Source organism: Chenopodium album, chromosome 24 (genome assembly GCF_948465745.1).
Source record: "Chenopodium album chromosome 24, dcCheAlbu1.1, whole genome shotgun sequence".
NCBI lineage: Eukaryota > Viridiplantae > Streptophyta > Magnoliopsida > Caryophyllales > Amaranthaceae > Chenopodium > Chenopodium album.
In genome coordinates, this window is record NC_137857.1 from 10,767,930 (window position 1) to 10,787,487 (window position 19,558).

Below are 19,558 nucleotides of genomic sequence, written 5' to 3' on the forward strand. Positions count from 1 at the left end.
CCATAAAACACAAAAGACTAGCCCAAACCAAGAAACAAAGCCAAACAAAGTCCAATTAACTAAATCCGATCATAATTAGGCTTAAGCCCGTGCTTAAAACCCAATAATGACGGATTTAGGAGCGCCTAGGTTAAACTAAACGCTGTCGCACAAAATAACGCGCGCATCTCAAGGAGTCGCACTAGGCTGGCGCGCGCAACTAATTCAGTTGCGCCTGACACTTAACGCAACTGCCAGAGTTGCTCTCGTGAAAGATTTAGAATTTCAAAAAATTGGAAAATCGAATCTTGCCATAAAGCCGCGCGCAAGACAATTAGTTGCGCTGCCTATAGCAGCGCAGCTCAATTACTTGCGCTGGATTGTCGCGCGCAACTCATCCAGTTGCGCGCGACACCTGCTGCGGCAGAATGTTCAAAACCCTAAACCTACCCATTCCCTATAAATAGAGGCTTAATCCGAGGCTTAAACACACAGAAAATAACCCTAAACTCTGGCAGAAAACTTGTGAACTTGTGCTACCTAACCCCACTTGTCCTAAACACTCACCCCTTTGATTTTTTTTTTTTTTTACTATGGTGGAGGTTCCCGAACAAGAAGGAGTACATAAGTGCTCTAAACGGAGATCTAGCAAAGAGAAGTGGTAAATTCCCGAGCACTTAGATAAATCACTTTTATTTTCTTGTTTAAAAGAACTTTAATTAATTTATTAGTGTTGCTTGATCACTAAAAGTTTTAATTAATCAATTCCACATAGTATCTTGCGTTAAATAAGATTAGAATTGAATAATTAATTGTTGGTGATCACTTAAGCCAAGGCGAATATTGTTTATTTCTTGTCCTATTCACGAATTTGAATCAATAAAGAATAACGACGTTGCAATGTAATTCCTGCGTGAATTGATGTGTGTAAATAAAATCAACTAACTCAGTTTTAGGTATCGCGTATCGTTTGGTGATGAAATTGTGAAAAAGGAAGAGCTAGTAGAGGCCGCACTAGGGCTAAGATAGCGATTCCCCCCTAAATGTAATACCCCGTATTTTTATACGTATTTTATTTAAAGTATGTATTTAATGAAATATTTAATTAGTTATAATCATTTTAATTAAAGCATTTTTATTAATATTATTATAAAAGGAAAGTTTATTTGATTATTTTATTTTAAAAGATGGGGTTTTAATTTAAGAAAGTTTAATTTTAACAAGTTTTATTTGGGAAGGGATTAGGAAAATTAAAAGAGGAAAGTTTGGGGTAAAAGGGTTGGTAGAGAAGGGGTATAAATATCCCACTTATGAGGCAAATCAACTTTGCCCAGAGTGGAGAAAACCCAAGGTAAGCTTCTCCCCTTTCTCCTTACTTTTCTTTCTTTTTTTTCTTCCTCTTCCGCTTCCCCTTTCTCACGGCCGGCCACCACCACAGCCACACACATGGCCGGACCACCACCGCACACCACCACAGCCACCGGCGCACGGCCAGCAGCTGCGGCGGCAGGCGGCAGCAGCCCAGCCTTGCCGCGGTGGCTGCTGTTGCCGTGTCTGGCTCTCGAAAAAAAAAAAAAAACTTAATCTTTCTTACCTTAATTTAATCTATGCTTAGATCTAATTATAAACTATGAGTTTTGGGATTTAATTTTGATGTTTGAATGTTGTAATTATGTTAATTAATTTTCAGATTTGGTTTTAATTAAAAAGCCCCAATTTTTGAAACCTTAGGTTCTTGATTTATGAAATTATGAAAGTATATGATGTATTAATATTTAGATCTTCAATTTAAGTGCTTTAAGACTAATTTTCAGCAAGTTTTAATTGGTAAAATAGTGCAGGAATTTTATGTAGAACCCTAAATATTATGTTTTTAAAGGAAATTTAAATTACCCATTAAAGGGGACTTAATTATGGTGTTCTAAAAATAATTTCAGCTTATTCTAATTAATTTATGAAGGGTTTTAAAATAGTATATATTGCTGGAAATTTGTTTAGAGTGGACTTTGATACACTATTATAATTTTAATGTGTAGGAGACTTTGAAGTAAGCGATTTTTACTAGTCGTGGCGAATTTAAGATCATATTCAAGGTACGTTCGCGTACTTAGCATATTTTGATGATTTAGGATCATGCTAGGCTTAATTTCAATCAATTGCAAGTAGTATCATACTAAGGTTCATGTATTGAATTGTGAATTATTGGTGTTGGTGATTGAATTGTGAAGCATGAATTATTTGTGATGATCTATGGATTGGAAAATTATATTTTGGCATGATTATATGGACTACATATTTATTTATGGCATGATAGAGAGCATGTTTAATCAAACTAATTGTTTAATTATGTTTGGATTATTGAAAAGGAATTTTATTATGGTTCATATAATTTTTATTGATGCTTTAAGCATGAGGAAGGAGCTATATAAGTGTCTTTGCACACAAGGAATAAATAGTATGTTGGTGCCTTTGTGCACTTAAGGTGTTTTTAACACCGAGGGATAGGATTGTTGACGCTTTATGCGTTTAAGGTGTCTTTGACACTGAGGTAGAATTAAAAAGGGTTCAACATTAAATATTATGTGGTCACTAAATATTCAAGAATTAAATTGGTATGTTTGAATGGTTGAATTATTATTGATGATTGAATTTTTATGCTTTGAGAGTCATCACCAAGTCTAATAATATGTAAACAACGTAAAGTGAAAGAGATTACGCACCAAAACTCTTGGAACGTATATACCTTGAGTATGAACATATGGGGGGAGTTATGGGGTTTTATATTTAACCATAACTTCTAATGGAGTACAGGACGATGTATATTCCCTTTTATTATTATTATTATTATTATTATTATTATTATTATTATTATTATTATTATTATTATTATTATTATTATTATTATTATTATTATTATTATGCGCTGGAATTCCGCCACCAATGGATGTGGCATAGGTGATGCTGGCACGTTTAGCTCCCGTGTCAGTGGGCCTCAATTTATTGAGGTAGGTTGGGTTTAGTTGGAAACTCGTTCGATGCGTAATCAACGCTAAATAAATTATTTAGTGTCCAGTTAAAGAGTCTTGTTGTTGTTTGTTGTGTGTGCTTGTAAACAGGTGCAATGAGGTAAGTATGTGTGATGCTAGGAGTTTCATGTTAGTGTGTTTAAATACGCTTATGTACTCAGCTTTGCTGATTGTGTGTATTGTTTGTGTCTGGTTATGTCTTTATCTTGGCCCTACGATGATCCATTTTAATGGAGAGTAGTGGGGGCAAGTAGAGATACTCTTTTCAGGTATTGAGGCATGTTCATGATGGGGCATGAGTGAAGAGAGAATTATGCTAGTTTCCACTAGGATGTGAAATGTTTATGTTTTGGATATTTTGTTTTTTTGATTGTTGGACTAACACTATTATTTGATTGATCGGTTTTGAATAAGGGCCTTAAGTGGTTCCAAGTTGTAGTGGATTTTATTTAACTTGGTTTTGTTGATTTTCAACTTTACTTTTGATTAGTTCGGTTTTTAAATTGTGTTATTTCTTAGTTTTGACTTTCAAGTCTTCCGCTGTGTGTCTTTGATAATTGCCTTAGCCGTTTTCACGGTGGCGGTAATGTCTTAGATATTCCTAAATCGTATTTTTAAAAGAGTAAAGTGTGTATTTAAAGGAAAGGAATTTCTAGGGTGTTACAAAGTGGTATCTGGGAGCTTTGGTTGAGATTTTAAATTACCACTAACACGAAAACGTTTTTTTTTTATGATTTAAACTTGGCCAAGTGCTTATTTAATTTTTATTATGTCTATTTCATTCCGATTTTATTTTATTTTAATTAATTTTTTTTTAGGGGAGGTCCGAAACTTTTTTTTTATTTATTTATTTTTGGGCCGAAATTTTTTTTTTATTTTTAATTGGTGCGAAATTTTTTTTTTTAGACACTCGAATTTTTTTTTCAAGTGTCCGAAATTTTTTTTAAGGGCCGAAAATTTTGCCCCCTATAATTTCAAAAATTTATTTATTTATTTTTTTTTTAGCAGGGTAAAATATTTTTAGTTTGTTAATTTTTGCAGGGAGCAAGGATTGAGGTAAGCATTATGTGTTAAAAGCTTTTATTAACATGTTGGTGAGCTTGGGTAGGAAAGGAAAGGGCATATAGGCTAGAATTTAATTTCTTCCCTGCGTGCATAAATTTTATTTTAGGGTGTTCAAGCATGTTGTATGATTAAATGTTTGTTGATTGAAGCATGAAATATATGTATTGTTTTGTGGGAATTATTCAAATTGTATGATTGAACACCAAACTTAAATTTTTGCAAGAATTGTATTATTTATTTTATTTCTTTGGGGAAGGGAATTCTTTTCTAAGCCTTTTTCCTCTACAGGATGCCTAACTTTCCTAGTAAGTACACACAAATAGGGTCATTAATAAAGAAAAACGATGAGCACCCCTATGACTTTGTAGAGAAAATCAGATATTATTGTTCTTATAGGAGTAATGTCTTGCGGGATAAAATATTTGAGACCCCTGATCGTATCTCAGCAATGATTGTGCACTGTCTGCCAGAGGAGCCTCCTTATATTGTTATCAAGGAAAAATTTGCTGACTTTTACCTTCCAGGAGATGTTCCAAAGTACTACAAGTACAAAAATTATTATGGCCAGTGGTACCCTGATTATGTTTATTTAACTAACTACATTGTAAGGGTGGAAAGAGCTCACTATCAGCGTTTAAATCTTCCCTACCCTAACTACTACTATGACAACCCAGTATAGAACAACCCACCTTTAAATCAACAACCAGAAAGTTCCTCTTCTGCATCATCAGGGGGTAACTAAGCGGAGAATGGAGAGCAACAAGAGGGGGACAGTTCAATGATGGAGATATCCGATCCTAACCCACCTCCAACTCCAATTATAATCGACATATCATCAGATGAAGAAGAGGAGGGGGAATTCATCCAAGTAGAACCTGAACCTGAGTCACCTGAACCAATGGAGGATTCTAATGACAATGACTTCGATCCTTCGAGTTATAAGCAATCTACTGACAAAAGGGACAACGTTCGAAAGGATTGATTATTATGATTTCTTTTATTAGGACTCTTAGTTTATTTTTAGTATCCTTATTATTTGCAGTCTAGGTAATAAGTGGTATTGCCACAAACATTCAGTGATCTTATGATCTCTTGCTAGTGATTATACTTATTTATATTCCAGTATTCATTCTTTATTCATATCAATAAAATTCCACTTTTCTTTCCTTACTACTTCCTATTAATTTATTTATTTCAATTACAACAACCACTCCATCCCCAAATAATTTTAACTTGTATTGCCATCTCAATTCTCAAACCATATTCCAGCAAATTTAATTCTAGTCTCAAATATCGAGGGTTAATGGGGACTATTTTATTTATTTATGTGATGCTTTATTAAATTCTTGGTTGGTTAGCAATCAATAATTAATTGATAAAGCTATGAACTTTGAAATTGGTAAATCCAATTCAAAAATTATTAGCTTCAAAAGAATTGTGCAAGCTTTGATAATTCTAAACTTAGCGAGTGATGCCTTGGGAGCTAACCTAAACCACATTTAATTTAGAACCTGATTCTTTTAATTTAGGAGAAGAAAGATGGCAGGAGGAAGCAGTACCAACACTGGTGGAAATGAACTTAGTGAGGTAGTAAGACAATTAGCAGCAGTTGCCCAACAGCTGGCTAGAAACACGTCTGGCAATGGGGATGCTCAGGGGGAGCTTTTTAAGAAAGAGGCACAGAGTAAGCCACTCACTTATCAAGGGGAGCCTGACCCTACCATTTTAGAAAACTGGTTGAGAGAGTTCGAAAAACTGTTTGAGGCGGTGGGATGCCCTGAAGATTCGAAAGTGGGCTGTACTACCTACTACCTAAGGGGTGAAGCTGACCTTTGGTGGCAGCAAAATGAAGCTACTGTTAGGACCCTACCTGGATTCAACTGGACCAAGTTCCAAGAGAAAATGAGGGATAAGTTTTACCCTAGCTTTTTGCAAAAGCAGAAAGCTGAGGAGTTCTCAAACCTCAGAATGGAAAAGATGTCAGTTACGGAGTACTACACCAAGTTTATAGAGTTGTCCCGTTTTGCTGAGGAGACTGTTGCTACTGAAAAAGCCAAGGCTAGGAAGTTTGAGAGTGGTTTAACTACGGATCTGCAATTAAAGCTGTGCGGGCAAGTATTTGAAACTCTGGATGAGGTGTATGGAAGAGCCGCACACCTTTATGCGTTGGAGGAAAAGAAGAAGAAGGAGCTAACTGATATGGAAGGGAGAGAGAAGAGAAAGGAGGTGGTGCAAGTTTCTGGTAACTAGCAGGGAAACCAGAATGGTTTTAAGAAGCAGAAGTACCACCATAACAATAACTTCTCCAATAATAATATTTTCCATAATAATAACGTCAAGGTGGACGTGGCAACAATGGAGGGGTTAGAAACAATAACCAGGGGAATAACAGGAATATAAGGTATTATCATTGCAGGAGGTGTAATAACAACCACCCTGGGAAGGATTGCAAAGGCAATATGGTTACTTGTCGCGCTTGCAACAAACTGGGGCATAGGGAGTACGAGTGTTACTCTAAAAATGCTAATGGGAATAGGCGGAACAACTTTAACTCAGGAGGGAACCAAAGGAATTTCCAAGGGAACAACAACAACAACAACTTTAATGGGAACAAGGGAGTACAAAAAAATGGGGTGAAGAACAGTAATCCCAATAATAACAATAACCAAAATAAGGGAGGAGCTGCTGGGAAACTGAATGTGCTGAGTAGACATGAGGCTGAGGCCACAAATGATGTTATTACTGGTACTTTTTCTATTAACTCTATTCCTGTTAAAGTATTGTTTGATTCTGGTGCAACTTTTTCTTTTGTTTCTAAAGGTATTGTTTCACAACTTAGGGACTGCTTAACAGCAGTAAAAGCAGTAGATTTACCTATAACTATTCCGACAGGTGGGGTAGTGAATTGTACTAAAGCATTTAGAAATGTGCCTTTAGAAATAGAAGGAAAGATATTTCCTTCTGACCTTATTGAGTTTGGGTTGAGTGACTTCGATATTATTCTGGGAATGGACTGGATGAGTAAGTATAATGCCGAGATTAGTTGTAGGTCACGAAAAGTCAAGATGGTCACAAGCAGTAATGAATCAGTGACATACTGGATGAAGGGTAGGACTAAGTGCCCAAGATTAATTTCTGTCCTAAAGTTAGCAAAATACATGAAGAAAGGGCATCCAGTATATTTTTGCAGTGTCAGGGATATGGACCATGAACAAGTGACAAACCCAGAGGATATAGCAGTAGTGAATGAATACCTGGATGTATTTCCAGAGGAAATTCCGGGGATGCCACCTAAGAGAGCAATCGACTTTACCATAGATTTAGTTCCCGGAACAGCCCCTATATCAAAGGCACCATATCGAATGGCACCCGCAGAAATGAGTGAGTTGAAGGAGCAGTTACAGGACTTACTGGATAAGGGATACATTAGACCAAGTGCTTCTCCTTGGGGAGCTCCAGTCCTATTTGTGAAGAAAAAGGATGGAAGCATGCGATTGTGTATCGATTACAGGGAATTAAATAAGGTGACGATAAAGAATAAGTATCCTTTACCACGAATAGATGACCTGTTTGATCAATTGAAGGGAGCCACGGTGTTCTCTAAGATCGACTTGAGGTCTGGGTATCACCAATTGAGGATTGCCGATGAGGACATTCCTAAAACGGCATTTAGGACAAGATATGGACACTATGAGTTCACAGTTATGCCTTTTGGGTTGACTAATGCTCCAGCAATCTTTATGGATCTAATGAATAGAGTGTTTCATCAATTTATGGATAAGTTTGTAGTGGTGTTCATAGATGACATTTTGGTATACTCCAAAAACAAGGAAGAGCATGCAGACCACCTAAGGGCAATTCTGCAAACACTGAGAGAAAACCACCTTTATGCAAAGTTCTCTAAGTGTGAATTTTGGTTGGAAAAGGTAGCATTCCTAAGACACTTTGTGTCTAAGGATGGAGTAGAAGTAGACCCAGCCAAAATAGAAGCTGTGAAAAGTTGGCCTACACCCAAAACGGTATCTGATGTGAGAAGTTTCTTAGGTTTAGCAGGGTATTATAGGCGTTTTGTTAAAGATTTCTCCAAAATTGCTAAACCTATGACTACTCTAATGAAGAAGGACAAGAAGTTTGAGTTGGATGAGAAGTGTGAAGAGGCATTTCAACACTTAAAGCACAAATTAGTTACAGCACCAGTGCTTACACTTCCAGATGATAGCGGGTTGTATGATGTGTATAGTGATGCATCAAAGAATGGTTTGGGATGCGTGCTTATGCAAAATGGGAAGGTAATAGCATACGCATCAAGGCAGCTTAAAACACACGAGGTAAACTATCCAACCCATGACCTGGAATTAGCTGCCATCATCTTTGCACTAAAAATTTGGCGTCATTATTTGTATGGAGTGAAATGTAGAATTTACACAGACCATAAGAGCCTAAAGTATATTTTCACTCAAAAGGACTTGAACTCTCGTCAAAGGAGGTGGCTAGAGTATAGAACGGATTACGACTTAGACATACAATACCACGAAGGGAAAGCGAATGTAGTTGCAGATGCTTTAAGTCGTAAAACTAGTCATGGATTAAACTCGTTAGTAGTAGCTAATGAATTATGTAGAGAAATGGCAAAATTTGTAATCCCCCACATTTTAATTTAATTATAATTTATTTATATATTATTCTTGTAATTATATTTATGGTAATTTCATTAAATAAATTATTATAAATTATTTTTATTAAAGGATTTAAAATAAACTAGTGTATTTTTATTAATTTACAATTAATTCTAATCTAATTAGGAATACTACTCCTAATCTAATTAGGAAACTAAAGCCCAAATAAAAAACCCCAAAACCCTCAAACCCTTCTCCTCTTACGTAAAAAAAAAAAAAAAATTTCATTCACCCATTCTCTTTCTCTCTTTCACGTGAAACAGGAAAAAAAAAACCCTTATACTCCTTCTCCCTCCTACTGTTTCACGATCAAAGAAAAAAAAAACAACAAACCTGCTGCTGCTACAGTGCTGCCGCCAGCAGCCACCACCGCCCTGCCGCCAGCAGCCACCGCGCGCCGCCAGCAACCCAGCCCAGCAGTTCGACTCCTCCCTTTCTCCTTCCCCTTATTTCTCCTTCTCTTATTCTTGTTATTTTTTAATTAAAGTTTTAATCTTTATTGAAATTTTGTTCATGAATTATTATTATGGTTTGATATTATACTTGGATTATAAAATATTATAAATTTATGAGTTTTATCATGTTTAATTTATTGAATAAAATTTCAGATTTGGTTTAATTAAAAATTAAGGGTTTAAATGTTGATTTTTCATGGTTTTAGGGTTTAAAACGTGCTAATTAAGTTATCTAATTATATTATGTGTAAATTATGTTTAAGTTCAATTATTTTGATTATTAATAAATTTTCAGATTTTGTATCTTCTATTTTGAAGCCTCTAATTGCATTGAATTGATGTATTTTTGGGTTTTAACACTCTAAATTGCTATATAATGACTTTTTCAAATAATTATGCTTATGGGATTATTTTATATGCTTAAACCAAATTTTCAGATTTATTTAACCACTTTAAAGTTGCTGTAATTTGGTATAAAACACTATATTTTCATGATTTTAACACATAAACTTGTAGTTGGGATGTTGTACTACTAGCTTTGGCTAATGGGATTAATTTAAGGGCTTTATTTTAATGGTTTGAGAGGTTTTTAAATGCTTTAGTATTGCTGTAATTTTAATTGCTTTGGTATTGATTTATTCCTTATTATTTGGTTTAGGAGAGGACTTTGTAGAAGGTGATTTTTAGTCTCTAAAGTGGCCAATCGAATTGTTTACTCAAGGTACGTACAAGTTACAAAACCTTGCTTTTAGGTGCATGTTTAAGGATGGATCGAGAACTTAGTATCATGTCTAGGGATGACTGGGTTAAATTGTTTGGTTATACATTGTGAATTTCATTTGATGTGCACTATTTCTTATTGCAATTATTGGTTATGTACTAATTATGCAAGGTGTGCTTAGAGGCAAAGGTATGTGATTGGTGATACGATTTAATTATTACTCATTCATGATTTAATGGAATAGGATGAGTAAAGGAATGGTTCATGTCTTATAAGACAAGGTTAAGAGTTTGGGGTGCCTTATGCACTCAAGGTGTTTATACACCGAGGTAGTAAAGGAATAAATAATAAATGTTGCTTGCCACTAATAAATCAAGAATTGAAATTGAAAAGTTGTTTTACTTGATTGAATTGATATTGGATTGATTGAATTGTTATGCATATGAGTCATCACCAAGTCTAAATCTGTAAATCACGTAAAGTGCAAGATGGATGAGCAATAAAACTCTGGATTGGTGCACTTCTGGAGTAATGACAATCAGGGGTTGGGGTACATGGGGTATTAGCCGTGTACTTTTCTCGAGGCCGTCTGATCTACGAGTCTCTTATTTCAAATATTTTTCAAAACTAGGAGTTAGGTGAGATCTCATACTAACTACGGTCACGGAGTCGCGCCCGTGGTCGTTGGATGTTTATTGATGTTTCCGAAAGGAGGCATGGGGTTTTTCTTTATTGATGTTCCAAATGGGACATGGGTTGGACAACCTTGTCTATTGCTAAATCCAAAGAATAAATTGAAATGAGTTAGCTACTATTAGCTAGTGGAGTCTTAATAAATTGGGTAATCGAGTCGTGTGTTGAGTTTGTTATTTAATGATGCGTATACTTGATTATTAGTAGCATGTTAAGTATTTCCTTATTTTACTTTGCAGCTTGTATGTACTCAGCTTTGCTGATTGCGTGCTTTTGTGTGTGTGTCCTTCTTTGGTCATGGCCTTCGCCTTTAAATGACCCTGTGACGATCCAATTTTTTACACTTGTAATATTGGGGAGCAGAATAACCGCAGGTTCTCTCACATGCAGCATTCATCAGGGTTGTGGGATTTTGAGTAGAGAGTTGGTTGCTTACATTTCTTTTACCTTGCAAGTTTGACTTTATTTTAACTCGATTTTAATTGACACTATTTCTCTTGGTTTAAGTTTGTTTAAACACTGAATTTAATCACTTATTATTTCTTTTGGGTTTTGAATAAGGGGCTTAATGGTTCCAACTTGTAATACTTATTTTGATTTAAATATTTTGCTTTGAGGTTTATTTAAAATTGTTTTGGTTTTCCGCTGCTAATTTCTGAGATAGCCTTAACGTTTGAACACGTGGCGGTAGCACACCAGTAATTCTCTTGAATTTGTTCAGGTTATTTACAGGTTTCTCACAGGTTTTTAAGAGAGAATTATTGGGGTGTTACAAAATTGAACTTAGAAGTCGTGGAATGGGGAGTACCAGCAGGTATTCTTGCAAATCTGAGTGTCCAACCAACAATATTTGATGAGATCCGAGAGAACCAAGAGGGAGATGTGAAGTTGGATAGGATCCGTGAGAAGATTAAACAAGGAAAAGCTACAGACTTCAAAGTTCACGAAGATGGGAGTTTAAGGTATAAGGGTCGATGGTGTGTACCACAAAAATGTGAAGAAGTGAAGAGAAAGTTGATGGAAGAGGGCCACAATACACCTTACTCAGTACACCCGGGAGGAGACAAGTTATATAAGGATTTGAAGAAAATGTTTTGGTGGCCTAGAATGAAAAACGAGGTGGCTGAATTTGTGGCAAGATGCTTAACTTGTCAGAAAGTGAAAATAGAACACAAAAGGCCTCAAGGGACTGTACAGTCATTAGAAATCCCAAGCTGGAAGTGGGACTGCATTTCAATGGACTTTGTGACCTGCCTTCCTAAATCTAAGAGCGGCAATGACACCATTTGGGTAGTGGTGGATAGACTAACAAAATCAGCAGTGTTTATACCAATGAAAGAAACTTGGAAAATGGAACAACTTGCAAAAGCTTACATCAAGCATGTTGTAAGATTACATGGTGTTCCAAAAGATATCGTATCTGATAGAGATTCTAGGTTTCTCTCAAAATTTTGGAAAAGTGTGCAAGAAAACTTTGGTACAACACTTAAAATGAGTACAGCCTTCCACCCTGCCACAGATGGGCAAACCGAAAGAACCATTCAAACCTTGGAAGATATGTTGAGAGCTTGCATTATAGATTTCCAGGGAGGATGGGAGGATAGCTTGGATCTAATTGAATTCTCTTATAACAATAGTTATCATGCGAACATTGGAATGGCTCCATTCGAGGCCTTGTATGGGAGAAAGTGTCGTAGCCCAATTTGTTGGAACGACATTAGTGAAACTATAGTTCTTGGGCCTCAAATGATTGAAGACACAATCAAACAAGGGAAATTCAAGCTAAAATCCAGGCAGCTCAAGATCGCCAAAAGAGTTATGCAAACTTAAAGCGAAGGGAAGAAGAATTTGAAATAGGCGATAAGGTATTGCTAAAGGTGTCACCAATGAAAGGAGTTATGAGATTTGGGAAGAAAGGAAAGCTCAGTCCAAAATACATCGGTCCATATGAAATACTGCAAAGAATAGGCAAGGTAGCTTATAGGTTAGCTTTACCTATGGAGCTTGGTAAAGTACATGATGTATTCCATGTGTCCCAATTGAGAAGGTACATCCCTGATAAGTCCCATGTGCTACAACCAGAAACCATCGAGATAGATCAAAGTTTAACCTATGAAGAGAAACCTGTTAAGATGCTTGACAGCAAAGTGCGTAGTACACGCAACAAAGATGTTAAGATTGTAAAAGTACTTTGGTCTAACCAAGAATATGAGGAAGCCACTTGGGAGGCAGAGGATGAAATGAAAAAGAAATACCCAGAGTTGTTTCAGGTATGTAGAGTTACGGGGGCGTAACTCGTTTTCTTTAAGGGGGGTAGAATGCGGTAGAATTTCGCGCTTTTTTACCCAAATTTCAGTCATTTTTTGTGCTCTTTGCACGAATTTTAACAAGTATTTCAAGTATTTATGCCCTCAAGGGACATAAAGCAGTAAAAGGGTGACAAAAAGTACAGCAATATTATACATAATTAAGAAAAAGGTTTCAATTTCGTTCCCCAAGTTTCGGGACGAAATTTTTTTTAAGGGGGGTAGACTGTAATACCCCGTATTTTTATACGTATTTTATTTAAAGTATGTATTTAATGAAATATTTAATTAGTTATAATCATTTTAATTAAAGCATTTTTATTAATATTATTATAAAAGGAAAGTTTATTTGATTATTTTATTTTAAAAGATGGGGTTTTAATTTAAGAAAGTTTAATTTTAACAAGTTTTATTTGGGAAGGGATTAGGAAAATTAAAAGAGGAAAGTTTGGGGTAAAAGGGTTGGTAGAGAAGGGGTATAAATATCCCACTTATGAGGCAAATCAACTTTGCCCAGAGTGGAGAAAACCCAAGGTAAGCTTCTCCCCTTTCTCCTTACTTTTCTTTCTTTTTTTTCTTCCTCTTCCGCTTCCCCTTTCTCACGGCCGGCCACCACCACAGCCACACACATGGCCGGACCACCACCGCACACCACCACAGCCACCGGCGCACGGCCAGCAGCTGCGGCGGCAGGCGGCAGCAGCCCAGCCTTGCCGCGGTGGCTGCTGTTGCCGTGTCTGGCTCTCGAAAAAAAAAAAAAAAACTTAATCTTTCTTACCTTAATTTAATCTATGCTTAGATCTAATTATAAACTATGAGTTTTGGGATTTAATTTTGATGTTTGAATGTTGTAATTATGTTAATTAATTTTCAGATTTGGTTTTAATTAAAAAGCCCCAATTTTTGAAACCTTAGGTTCTTGATTTATGAAATTATGAAAGTATATGATGTATTAATATTTAGATCTTCAATTTAAGTGCTTTAAGACTAATTTTCAGCAAGTTTTAATTGGTAAAATAGTGCAGGAATTTTATGTAGAACCCTAAATATTATGTTTTTAAAGGAAATTTAAATTACCCATTAAAGGGGACTTAATTATGGTGTTCTAAAAATAATTTCAGCTTATTCTAATTAATTTATGAAGGGTTTTAAAATAGTATATATTGCTGGAAATTTGTTTAGAGTGGACTTTGATACACTATTATAATTTTAATGTGTAGGAGACTTTGAAGTAAGCGATTTTTACTAGTCGTGGCGAATTTAAGATCATATTCAAGGTACGTTCGCGTACTTAGCATATTTTGATGATTTAGGATCATGCTAGGCTTAATTTCAATCAATTGCAAGTAGTATCATACTAAGGTTCATGTATTGAATTGTGAATTATTGGTGTTGGTGATTGAATTGTGAAGCATGAATTATTTGTGATGATCTATGGATTGGAAAATTATATTTTGGCATGATTATATGGACTACATATTTATTTATGGCATGATAGAGAGCATGTTTAATCAAACTAATTGTTTAATTATGTTTGGATTATTGAAAAGGAATTTTATTATGGTTCATATAATTTTTATTGATGCTTTAAGCATGAGGAAGGAGCTATATAAGTGTCTTTGCACACAAGGAATAAATAGTATGTTGGTGCCTTTGTGCACTTAAGGTGTTTTTAACACCGAGGGATAGGATTGTTGACGCTTTATGCGTTTAAGGTGTCTTTGACACTGAGGTAGAATTAAAAAGGGTTCAACATTAAATATTATGTGGTCACTAAATATTCAAGAATTAAATTGGTATGTTTGAATGGTTGAATTATTATTGATGATTGAATTTTTATGCTTTGAGAGTCATCACCAAGTCTAATAATATGTAAACAACGTAAAGTGAAAGAGATTACGCACCAAAACTCTTGGAACGTATATACCTTGAGACATAATTAAAAAAGGTTGAAGACATGAAAGCTTAAAACAAGCCGCAGAAGAGAAGCCCTTACTCAGCCGCATCCTCCCATCTTTACCAGCATCGACCATTTTAGCATTGACCGCATTGTCATCTTGGGGAGCTCCCTCATCCTCTGCAGCTTCAGCATCGCTGTAATAGGGAGTCTCGACAAAGGGCGAGTGTGGACGGCCGACGGCCTCGCACTTTTCCTTCATTATGAGGAAGTCTAGCCTTCTGGTGAACCGCTCATGATTGTAAGCGAGGTCCTCTGGGTCCACTATCATGGTGAAGGCATCCTCAAAGCGGTTTCTGAGGCGAGTGAGGGTCGATTGCTCGATGCGGACAATATCGGCTGGAGGAATTGGCCTTGGGGCACTTAGCTGATTTCTCAACTCTTCCACCCCTTCCTTAGGCGCTCGACTTCCTGGTTGCTCTCATCCGTAGCTTAAAGAGCTGAGTTCAAAGCTTCCCGGCTGGTCTCCAGCTCGACCCTAAGCTGATCCGAGGCCTTGGACGCTTCCTGCCGACTAGCTGCCAAAGCAACTGCCTCGTCCCTCTCTTTGATAAGAGCCTCGTTCACTAGCCTCTCTTGTTTAAGAGCATCGCCAATTTTAAGTATGTCTTCAGTTTGACGAGCGACCTTCTCATACAAGACATTCATGGCTGTTTCATGGCGAACTCTCTCAATGGCCAGCAAGCCGGTGTTCTCAACTTGCAACTTGTGGAGGTCAGTCCAGACCGGCTCAAACTCGCATCTTTGCCTCGGACGCCAGTCTTGAAAGGCTTAGAGCCTAAGGAAAGTTGTGGACGAGCAAAAAGTTAGTAAAGGGAAGCAAGATGGAAAAATTGGCTAAGTATTTGCTAAAGAATGGGATGACTACCTCAACGCAGCTGTTGATCATTGGACCAAGGTGCCCATCATGGATACCTCGGTATTTATCTTGAGCCTCGGCCGGGACATCCTTCTGAATGGCATCCCAGACAGCCTTGCGCTCAGCCCCAGTCAAAGAAGACTCTGGTGGACGAACGTCCAAATCCTCAGAAGTTTCTACAAAATAAAAAGCAAAGTTAGAATTCTGAAGAAAGAGAAAAATCAGAAAAGAACAGACAAAGTTGTACGAGTACCTTTTGAGAGATTGGCGAAGCGTGGACGCCTCGTAAGAAGAGGCGTCACTTGCGGCTGCTCGTCTGCCTTTGGCGGAGATGGCAGTTCTCCTTTAGCTTGGGAACTCGAAGGCTGAGTTCCCAAGTACTCAACATGCGGTGTTGAGTCTCGGCCGGCCGTGTTATCCAAGGACGGCTCTCCCTCCCCGTCCTTACAAATGGGCTCTTTTCGCTCCACCTCGGACGAAGGTGGCTCCGAGGGCTTGGAGCCCCCACCAGGTGTCAGCTGGGGTTGTTCTCCTTTAGGTTGCGCCAACGCAACCTGTGACCTTGCCCTGGCCGTCGTAGTCTTGCGAGGCTTGGAGTATCCGTTGTCCTTTGAAGCGGACGCCGGCCGCTTCCTCGCAAGCTTAGGGGTAGCTGTCTTAAAAAAGCAAGGGAAAGGCAAATTAGCAAACTCCGTTCGAGTTGCACTGAAGCAAAGAGCATTGAATTTAAATTCACTCGGCAAAAGGCACTCAACCCTTGTCCGAGTAGGGTTGTAGGAAAGAACCTACATTTCAGTTCCACTCAGCCAGGAATAACGTCCAAACCAGATAGCAAAGTACGGCAGGTCGGACGCAAAAAAAATAAAAAAAATAAAAAATAAAAAGAAGCAAAAAATATTCTAAGGCAAAGGGATAAAGGAAGAATTTGTCTATACCCCCTTCGCCGACTCGTACTGCTCGCTCAATAGCCGATACTGTTCCATGTCGAACTCGTTCATGTCCATCTTTCCCCTTTGCATTGGGTCGAGCTTGGCCGCGGCTTCCTCTGAAAAACAACTAAACATTAGAAGTTAGAAAATTTCTCAAAGTAAGAAAAGAAAGACAATGCATACAGCAAAGGTCAATCTGGGGAATAATTCTTGAGCAGGCCAAAGGAGGACATGAAGATAGGATCCCTTAGCCAGATCACTAAGGTAATCTACCTTAGAATGATGGGTACTCGGTGGCCTCCCTTGATTTCCCGCCTGACCGAGAAATAGTCAAGCTGAGCAGTGTGGTCCGGGTGGATTGGGGGGCGAGTCGGCCGGTGGTCCCCTCGTCCGAGTTGGAGGGGAAAGGAGTTAATTTGTTCATATTTTTGTTGAATTTCCTATCCCTCGTCTCAACGAAGTAGAAACTCTACTTCTAGTCGCGCCACTTAGACAGCTTCAGCAGAGTCACCATGTACTCCGGCTGGGTGCTCAGAACAAACCACCCGTTCGAGTCCGACTCCATCTTCGTCATATTGTGCATGGCACAAATGACGGGAAAGTTTGGGGTGAAGCCCATCCGAAGATAGGTCACTAAGTAACCAAAAATGTTGACCCAACTGTTCAACGATAGCTGGATCAAAGCTATCTGATATTCGTCCAGCAACTCCTGGACGAATGGATGAAGAGGGAAGCGAAGACAGACTTCAAATGCCACCCTATATACATTGAAGCCCCGGCAGATCTTCTTACAATCCTCCGAGGCGGCGACCGAGCCAGAGGTTCGGGGGGGGGAGAAATTGTAAAACCTTCTCCTAGCATAAGGAATATCTCCCACTCCTCGAACCTATTGTTGAGGTACGCCAAGGCGACGTCCCCGATCACACAGCTGCAGGGGATGCTAAAATCATTCTCTTCTTCAGCCTCGGCTTTAGGGTTTTCATCTCCTTGTTCGGCCGACTGAGGTGCAGTTGCCCTAATCGCACCAAAATTGCTGGACAGCACTCTGTCCAGCCCATCTGCTTCGGCAGAGCTGCCTCCGACTGAGCCTTGCATCTACTCGGCCATCACTGGTTCTTCAGGCACTAAGGGGGCCTTGCCCTTGTCTTTCTTCCCGTCCCAAGAACTATAATTTTCATATGAAACGGGACGGGGGCACTCGGTGGACTCGGCAATTACTATGCCGGTCTTAGGTCGTGTCGACCTGAGAGCTTGAGAGAAAGGGGGAGCAAGAGTTCGCCCGGCCGCTAAAGAAGTGCTTGGCTGATTTTGGGAGCCGGCAGCCGTGGAGGTCTGTGGCAGACTTCGGCCAGATTGAATAATGACAACAGTAGAAGACTGTGGCCGACTTTGGCCAAATTGAGCAGCCCTTGCTCAAGATGAAGGAGGGGGCAATGAAGTGGGGAGCTCGCCCGTTCCAAGGACCGAGCCGGCAAAAAGAGTACGGGTTATGTCCGGCCCCCGTCCAAAAGTAGAGGTGCCCCTTTGGTTTTGGCGCTCCACAAAAGAAGTGGTCACCTCGACCACCGAGCAAGCACTACCATTCTCTGTGGCCGAGATATTAATGGTGGTGTTTGTGTTGTTTATGGTGGTGTCCTCAAAATCTGTGCTATTTGGATCTTAATGGACTAAAGGTTCTACCATGCTGCCGTCTGAATTATTTTCAGCATGCTTCTCGTACGTTTGCCTCGTACGCGCCATGTCCGCCTGTAAGGACAAATAAGGATAGGTGGGGATGAGATGGTACGCACTAGAAATGGAACCACTCCACAAAGACGAAGACTCGTCCCCGTCCACTCTAGACTCTTCAGTCCCAGGCGAACGTACGCCCTCATGAGGAGAAACAGAGGATTCTGAGTGCTGAGCCAGTGTGTTCGAAAAAGAAAATGAAAAAGAAAATAAATCAAGAAGGAAGAGGAGAGTATTCGGTTACCTTTGTAGGAGTAGGAGGTTGAGAAACTTCGAAGATCTTGGAAGAAGGAGGGCCAGAAAACTCTAAGTCTTGAACGGAAAACTCGAACAGATGGCGGAGCTCTCGAAGATTCTGGAGGAAGTATCTTTCTCTCTCTACAAGCTCTGACTTCTCTCTAGATGGTGAAAATGCAAAGTAAAATTTGTGAAGTCAAAGCCTTCTATTTATAGGCAAAATTTGGGGGGGGGGGGGTTAAAATGGTAAAAAAAATCCATTCCCGCCTAAAGAAGGAGAAACGGTTAACATTCAATATGAATATAACCTAGAAGTCAAACGGTTTTCACCCGTTCCGCCTCTTTTGACGGAATCCGCAATGATAACCGAACATTTATGACGGAAGTCGAACGGGCGTCATAATTACCCGTTAAGTTCGAAAGTTGTCTCGGAAATGAAATTAAACCATTTCCTTGAGAAATGGATAACAGCTGGTTGGCAACCAAAGGCCATTCGGCCTAGGCCGGTCGACCCATCTCGTCCGACCAATCAGGCTAAAATACCCTGAAGATGTCAGACGAATCAGCTAAGGCACCTAGTCCAAGTTTGAAGCAACTCGGTCAATCCAGTCCGACTGATAACCTGACTGATGTTGATAAAAAGGAATCAGGACATTCGGACGAGGTGTCTAGCCCAATAAAGCAGACGGACGATTCTGTGTGACTCTTGCCAACAATTTAACATGCTCCAAGTACGCCCATGATACTCGAAAAAAGTAAGATCAGAGGCCCGTTTGGGACGAGCCACCCCCTCTAAGGGGCAAATGTTTAGGGTAAAAATACCCCAAGTACGTGGTCCAATCAAAGGGCGACACATGTCGCCCTAGGAAGATGACACGTACAAACAACAAAAGAGCACTTGAAATAAGGAGAATGACATAAGGGCAA